This window comes from Loxodonta africana, chromosome 8, assembly GCF_030014295.1.
Source record: "Loxodonta africana isolate mLoxAfr1 chromosome 8, mLoxAfr1.hap2, whole genome shotgun sequence".
NCBI lineage: Eukaryota > Metazoa > Chordata > Mammalia > Proboscidea > Elephantidae > Loxodonta > Loxodonta africana.
This window is the reverse complement of record NC_087349.1, coordinates 79,962,172-79,971,286: the sequence shown is the minus strand read 5'-3', so window position 1 is coordinate 79,971,286 and position 9,115 is coordinate 79,962,172.

Sequence of the window (9,115 nt, the reverse complement as noted above, 5' to 3'; positions counted from 1 at the left end):
CCAACCCCATGACATGTCAACACTCTCTGTTCTCGACTTTGGGTTCCCTATTACCAGCTTTCCTGCCTTCTAGTCCTTGCCCTTGGGCTAGTGTGCCCCTTTAGTCTCATTTTGTTTTATGGGCCTGTCTAATCTTTGGCTGAAGGGTGAACCTCAGGAGTGACTTCATTACTGAGCTAAAAGTGTGTCCGGGGGTCATACTCTCAGGGTTTCTCCAGTCTCTGTCAGGCCAGAAAGTCTGGTTTTTAATTGGGAGTTTAAAACTGTATATTTTTTACAAATGGCATAAATAGAACATACATAATCCTTCCCATTGTCATGGTCTTTTATAAAATTATAACCATAATTTAAAGCTTCCTTTAATAAACACGCACACACACAAAAACACGTCAGTGGTTTATTTTTTGAGGCCTGCTTGGGCACTGTGTTTCACAGTGTACTAAGTGCTCTGACTTGGCCCATGCTTTTTGCTGGGCTGCTGGCCTTTGTCTGCTGCTTCTGTGTTTAAGTATCTTGTGGGATCACTAAGAGCCCTGTTGAAGATTCCTTTAGCTTCTTTCTAGCACAGGCCTCAAGAAGTCTAACCGAAGTCCAAGTCACCCAGATCAGTTACTCCCAATAGCTGACCCTGGTCAGAATCTGCCTTCCACTGACATTCTGATGCAAAAACCTAGGCAACGTATTCCCTCAAGTGAGGATACATGGTTTGAAAAAGTGTGAATTCCAAAGGTTGTTGATAAATTGCTCTACCAGTCCTTCACTATTAATTTCTGTCAGGAGACACTAAAATGGTAAAAAGTGTAAAACATTGTTCCAAAAACAGCACTTCCTGATACAGGGTAGAGCTCTCTGCAATGCCAGATTGAAATTAATCTTGCTCAATTGGTTATTGAGTGCTATTCCAAATTATTCAGCTAGAGTTAAACAGAGGTATTGTTCTTATCTAAGCATATAAAACCAAATTCACATACCACAATACAATACAAAACGTCAGGCATACAAGTCTGAGATGGAGGGGAAGGGCAAAATGGTACACATTAGGAGTAAGCTCCACAAATAAAATTAGATTAAAAAGTAGTTTGAGACCTATGCCTGTTCTAATGGATTAAAGATGTAATTTATTCCAGTGTGGAATTCTTTAAGGTAAAGCAAGAACTGATTTGTAGCTGAAATAGATATAGAGGTAGCACCTTTTATTCAAAGAGCTAACTAAACGACATACAAATTCATAAAATTCATTTCCAATAATGTGTCTAGGAAGCATTCCCTGGTAAAGGCTCAGCAGTAGTTGAGGAAGGCAGAGCACATAAGTGACCAAGAGATCACATTGAATTTCACATTTGACATATATGTATAAAGAAAAATAAGAATGGCTCGCTTCACGGGGGAGTGAAGACTAACATTACGTAGGAGACTGTAGTTGAAAGGATGAGGAAAGGGTCCATTCTTTTTTGCAGAGGGGCTGTTAGTAATCATACTAAGAAGAGTAAGGGAGAGACACGTGGTCTGTGCTTATCTGTGCTTCCAAGCAGAGCTAAACTCTATTTCAAACCAAGATCATACTCTCTTCAGCTACATAGTGGGCCTTCACAGTCAAGCCATGAAAAGCAAAATGGCAATAACATGGGCAGAGTACAAAAATTTGGAGGAAAAGAAGATCAAAATCTATGTGCAGATTGGCATACGCCTTAATCCATTGCTGCCGACTTTAAGCCAAGTTCTCAGGGTATTTTTTAACTTTATTTTTGCTGAATTTTGATTAACTGAGAGCAGACATAGGCTGCTAAATCTGCGTGTTTTTCTAGTAAAGGTAAAAAAGAAAATAAACAACTACATTCTTATTTTTTAAGTCAAATGAGAAATCCTGCTGCATATTTCACAAGCAGCTTGTAATGAGAATAAAATAACTACTATTTTAATCTGATTTATTTGAAAATCTTGAAGTAGAATAGGTGTACAAGTTTTAAAACTGTGGTTGACCTCATGCTGTGTTTCAATTTGATTTCTTTTGAGTTTAAATTGAACCTACTTGAACAAATGAACTCTATTCATAGTTTTATTTTTATTATAAAACTTATAAATGTATGTTCATTTTTCTATATTTCAGATACCGTTAAACATTCAAACTCCCTTACCCAAAATAATAATCAATCATTTTATCAGAATTTAATAGTATTCAAAAGAGAAGCAAAGCATCAAATGGAAAACTTGCAGACATTATGTACAAGGATGACTATCAGTAAGTTCATATTAACATGTCGGAGAATCATGTATTTTTTTAAAGGTTTATGTCACAAGTTAAAATGGAATCACTCTTATATTTCCAAAATACAACTGTTTAATGGAAGGGGGTTTATTTGTGTGAAGTTGTATTTTTACCTTGAATTTCATTTTTTGGTCACTCAAAATAACTTCTAACTCTGATCTCACTCAAATTAAGAGCGAGGAAAACTTTCTCTGCCAGTAGATAAACACTGGCATAAAAAACTAAAGTTAACTTTATCGACAGAGCATGAAGGCATTCTGTTTACTTCTTCCTTAATTTTCTAATCCAGAGTTTCTTTTCTGAATAACTTCTTTTAGGTATGAAACTGATGAAGCCTACTGTGCAGTAGATGTGTTACAAAGACAGCAAATGTTTCATTTAGAAAGTTGTTCACTATACTTTGAGAGAATCACTTCTTTCTAAAACTGTTATCTTTTTTCAACTGGTAAAGAGACTGTAAGAGGAATTAAAACTATTTGCTATCTTTATTGTTTATTTACACTTTGTCTCCCCATTTTTTAATTTTCCTTTTATTTTTCTAGGGGGGGTTGCATCATTCACCTGTTCTCACTTCTGGTAAAAATTAGCAAAATATTTGTTTTCCCAAAAGAGATATGTGTGTTTGGTAAGATAAAAATTGTAGGATCAATATAAATATTTTCACTCCTTTCTTTCATATATTTGTAAGAAGAAAACAGGTATATCGATCCCAGGTTTAGAATATTTCCCTGAACTCTGAAAATCTTCCAGCTGTATCTTGAAAGAAGGAGACTTTGGCTTTTGACTCTCTTTCCTGTCTTATGGATAACAGCCTGGCTGTTTTCATAAACAGTGACTAGCTGTTCAACTTTTAATACGGTTCAACAATCTCCCACTTTTCACGGAGAAAACACATCTTGATTGCATCTTCTTTTCCCGCCTTAGTTAGAAAACTCATCAAGGATTCTGAATGTATAAATGCTTCCCTAACTAAGATATTCTATAAGTTGACGCAGCCTCTGGTCTAAACCTGAAAGTTGCCTGTATGTTTCAATGGCCTAGTCTTATTTATTAAGCAGATTGTTCAGAGATGTTTTAGAAACTTTAGAGTAAGAAACTATTCAAGCAAGAGGGCAGTTGAAGGACAAGCACATGTTACGCACTCCTGAGAAATAGCCCAACCATATGAACTCACCCCTGCAATTAGCAAAATCTTTTCCACTATGTGAAAGCCTTAAGAACAGAAAGACAGTCCTATGGGGTGACCAAGCTGAGAGTTCCAGCAATTCTCCTTCTAAGAATGAAGAAAACACAGGAAATACAAAACTATAAGTTGGTCCATCGCATAAGAATCTACATTATTTATTTTTAAGTGAAGACATACTGTTAAGATTGAAAAGCTGTCAGGTACAGAGAAAAGAAGAGAAGAAATAAATAAAAATAGAGTTAAATTTTAAAGAACATATACAAAGAGACCTAATTTTTTTTCCATTAGTCTTTTCAAATTGAAGAGCATTATTAACTATGCTCAAATAAAATATTTACTTCATGCAATAACTTTCAGGTGAATAAAATATCACTATTATAATTATTATAATAGAATACAAATGATACTAGAACAGATATACCTTCTTCTTAAAGGTAAACCATCACGTTGCTGTCAAGTTGACTCTGACTTACGGTGACCCCACGTGTTTTAGAGTAGAACTATGCTCTGTAGTGTTTTCAGTGGCTGATTTCTCAGAAATAAATCCCCAGGGCTTTTTCTGAGGCATCTCTGGTTAGAGTCGAACTGCCAGCTTTTTGGTTAGTAGTCAAGCACATTAACCATTTGTCCCACTCAAGGATTATACGGAATGGAAGGGAGAGAGAGAGAAAAGGGGAAAACTGAAAAATATTTTCCTAATGCGCACTCAAATATTTGATGAAGATTCTTGGATGAACAATTGTTTAACTATTGTTCCCTCAGAAGATTTTGAATTGCTCATCAATGTAATACATAGTTGTTAAAAATATCTTTTTAATGATTTTTAATGGCAAAGGCGTTACAGGGGAATTCAAAGTATCTCAGAGCCTGTTTCTTGTGAATTTGTAGGTGTATTTTCCTTCCTAAATCAGTGCCTGTAAGTTTACAATTTCATAAGAAGCTTCCAACTAAGGAACTTTAGCAAATGGAATGATACATATAAGAAGGTTTCCTGGTAAGTATGTTTAAAATGTCAACAGAGTGTGAAGTTTAAGCACCCTGGAGTGTTCTGAAATAAGACCTTGGGCAAAAAGAGATTTTTGAATAGTAATAGTTGGATTAATCGGATATACCACTAGGTAGGGTAATCAGATTCTTCTTTCTATTTCAGGTGCTTCTCTAATTTGTTAAAAAACAAAGTAAAAACATAACTTTTATGACAAGAAATTTCTGAGTTCTAATTTGGATTCTTCTTGAAATGTAAAATTTTTAGCTTCTAGCAACTATAGACTTGGCAGTAAAATTATACTTTCGAAGAAAGAAAGAAAAAGCTCAAATATCAAGAATAATTTAAAAAATAATATTACTTCCGATTTTGGTAAAAAGTCTCCATTTATAATGCCCTTTGACAATCATTATATCATTTGATTCTCTCAACAACCCCATGAGGTTGGCAAGAAAATACTATTTTTTCCATTTCACGGATGAAGAGGCTGAGACTCCAAATGAATCTTTGCCTTGCCTTTGAACAATGAGGTAGTTAAACTATGAGATTTAAATTCCAACCAATTCCTTCTCACTCCAGTACTCTTCCTTTCCTACATCAGCTGCCAAAATAGCAGTAGAGGAGATGAAGGGTGGCCAGTTATTAAAAATATCAGAAAATAATTAATGAAATAATTTTGATTTCTAATTAAAACTTTTGGTATGAAGAAACAAAACAATTTAGGACTGTTTAACCTCTATAAAACCCTTCTTTATTAACTTGATTCCAATTGAAGAATTTTAATGAAATTGCTGTTGGGGATGACAGTAAACAACTCAAAACTGTAAACATGTAAATCAAACCCATGAGTACAGTAATGGTCACTGGAATTCAGAATCATTGTTCCTTGTCTGGTTAATTAGTGTGATTTTAAATATTTCATATGGAAGGATTTCTTTGGAAAGAAATGAAATGAACCTAAGTTTGGCTGGAATTTACAAGCTCATTTTAAGAAAAGTCTCAACTATTTTTTCTCACAAATGTAATACCTCCCCAGATGGCAGTCTTTGTAGTTTGTGGCACCAATTCAAAAGGCATATTAACTGCCACTCTCCTAGCTGCATCAAGCATTTACAGGCCTCCCTATAGAATGGGTTCAGCAGTAATTAAAATAACACCCTTCCTCAGGGTGAAGTTACACTTGAAGAGTTCGGGGATGTTTTTCTTTCCTTCCTTTGGGTAAACTCCTTCCCCCCAAAATACGAGGAATAGATGAGAGTGCAGAGAGCTTGAGAAAAAGGAAAGAGGAGAGAGAACAAAAATGTTACACCAAATCCCAAAGCGTGACCCTGTAAACTATACTAAAATGTAGTATATCTCTCATTCTCTGCCAGACATTGATAGACAAACAGGTTAATGGAAAAAAAAGAAGAAAGAAGGAAAAAAAAATCAAGGGGGAAAAATACCATTTACTCACTGTAGCAGCAGGAAATCAAGAAAAGAAAATAAACAGGGCTTGAATTGTGGGCCTTTAACCTGCTAGTCAGACAGTTTCATTCTGTGTGTATTTGTGTGCTGGTAAATGGCAAAGGGGAGGTAAGGGGACTGAAGCTTGTGGGATCCTCGGGACTCCCACAGCTACCAGTCCAGCTGTACAAACACGCACAAGCTTTGTTAAGGTACGGTGGGCAACAGGCTGAAACTGCTGAGCTATCTGACCTATAAATCCCTCGCAAAAGCTCCACTTTAGGGAAAACCAGAAGTTATGTGTAAATATTTTACCCAGCCAGAAACAAGCTATTGGTCATTTCCATTTCCTCTCACTCCCTCTTTCTCTGAATGGATACTCTGGCTGGTTACATTTAAAGTAGGATGTTTAGGTGCATAAATAGCCGTCTTAAATTCTGCTTTCCTCTAGGCCAAATAAGAAAGAGAGTAATATAATGAGTCAGAAGTTCCTTCAGGACTTTACAGCATAAGGCATACGTTCCACAATTATAACCAATAAATTCAGGCAGAGCAATGGAAATTTCTGTCATTGTTCTTTATTTAAATTTCTTTTTCAAATTCTGTACCTTACTTTAAAATTACCACAAACCCACACAGACATTTTTAAAACAACTCAGGCCGGAGGGATTTGAAGAATTTCCTTGAGTACAGTATAACTTCCTTTGCCTCATTATTTTCATTTTGCTTTTAGCCTGATTCACACCAGACAATCTTAGCATGGCATATTGTATCTTATGTTCAACAGTGCAGAATCCCAACTATTAACCCTGTGGAGAAACTTTCTAAGATTTTTTTTTTCTTTTCTTTTCTAAACATTTCTGAACTCTAAGTGAACTCCTTTTATGAAGCTTCCAAATGGCATCTAAACACCTTAAACATCATGCAGTGACTAAGCTACATAGACCATTAAAAGCCCGAAGAAAGCAACATAATACAGGGACAAGTGAAGCAGGCTAAGTTTAGTAGGAAAAAAAAAAATGGCTTTCGTAAGCATTCAGAAAGCCTGAAGATTCTCTAAATTTAAAATACTTGGAAGCCACTGTGGACTTTCCAAGATCATGGAGAAAAAAAAATAATCCACGCTTACCAAAAACATCGTCATCATCATCTTCTTGAAAGATATCATATGAAGGACAGTGAACAACTTTGATTTGGTTAAAATAATGATAATAAAGGAAGGGAAAAGAGATGACATATGGCAAAAGAGATAGCGGCTTGATAGGGTAAAAAGCTTTAATTTAATTTCATGGGTTCAGCAAGGGTCACCTAAGTAAAGGTAGAATCCTGCTTCCATCCAGAAGGCAGGATCTCCTCACCGATGTGATAGGAACTCAGAAAATGCAGTTTTAGATGACCTCCAGCAACTCAGGAAGATTAGGTAATGTTAACATGGTGCTTATACGCTTTTTGAAATTAATTTGCTATAAAGCAAATAAAACAATTTCTCTCACAATCATTCCTGTCTTTCTAGTTCTGCAGACTTCAACAAATAAACTTCTAACATATGCAGGCTCTAAAAAAAAAAAGAAAACAAACCCACTGCCATCGAGTTGATTCTGAGTCACACCAACCCTCTAGGACAGAGTAGAACTGACCCATAGTGTTTCCAAGGAGTAATGGGATGATTTAAACTGCTGACCTTTTGGTTGCCAGCCATAGCTCTTAACCACTGTGCCACCAGGGCTCCACACAGGCTCTAGTAACAAGTAAATACAGTAGGTAGCAATTCTGACACCCTTAAGAGAAGATGATGTTAGTTATCATCATTTTTGGTGACCATGGCTTGACTCCAGTTCATCCACTGCCTCTTGTCTAGTCCCTGTAAACTAAGAAGGACATAGGCAATATGCTGCCCAACACCAAGGGTAAATTCAGCAGAAATATAATGATCCAAAGCCATGGAGAGTAATCTTCTGACCAACATGTCAGTGGTCCCAAATTTTAGCTAACCACATAATACCACATAACCTCAATATGTTATTCTTTTGCCCACCTAAAACTATGCTGATTCAAAACCAAAGATAACAGAATTTCATTTAGAATTTTATCTTGTTTAAACCACTTTGAAGATTCGAATAAAGAAAAGGGAGCACTCTTGGCTAAACATATAAAAATAGAGGAACCAAATTTTAAAAAATCTGTAGAATGGAAACTTCCAAACTAACCATTATCTTCAGCAAAAACATCATTGGCTTGATGTTTAGACTCTCAGTGGCACCACTGATGTCCTCTGTGATGCACAGTAGTTGCCCAATCATTCTTGCTTTGTTTTTTCACCCGGAAGACAAGAAAAACCATTTGTATCCCTCTTTTTTTTATCTTACGTAGGTGTGAAAATATTTTCAGACCAATTGCAGTATTATCATTAACATAATGTCTTCTAAAACAATGACTAAAGTAATAATATAAAATGCTGGAGCACAGTAAAAAGTTGTTAGTCATCCAACTATGATCAAATGCAATAAAGATATTCTTTAAATTTCATAAAATTTGTCGTTTATACTCACTAAGTATGCCAGATATCAAATTATTTTATTATTATTGTAAATGTTTGTCCCATGTTGACACACCAGAGTATATTGGGATTTTGATTTAGTGGCTTTAACATTTTTAATTTGCACATTTTCCTCAACTAATACTAGTACAATTTTTCTACTTAATTCTAAGCTCTATTGCTCCTATCGTCTTCTTGATGTACAAATTATTAAAGAATATAGATTGTTTTTGATTACTGGGTCTACCAAAAGCACTCCATAAAACCAATGTTTTCAGTACAAGATGATATGGGGAGGGGTGGTAGTTTCTAAAACCTCAGAGGAAAAGAATATTCCTGTTTTAAGAAAGCGTTTTAAAATGCAACATATTTTAAATGTTAAGAAATATTTTATCTAATTTTACTTTGGTATTCCCAGTTCCAATATCAACCTATAGCAATTTTCTTAATTTCACAAAATAAAAGTAATTATTAAATGTAACAATATCATCTTCTTCCCATTATATGCATTTTTCTTTGGGTTGCACATGATAGATGGATGGATAGATAGATACATAGATAGGTAGATCCAAATAGCAGAGTAAAGCTGCATTTACTAAATTGTAATTAGTGAAGAAGATTTCTGATATTTTTTGAGCAGCTATGTGCCAGAAATTCACAACACAAGACACCTCATGTACTATTTAAGCCTCATAC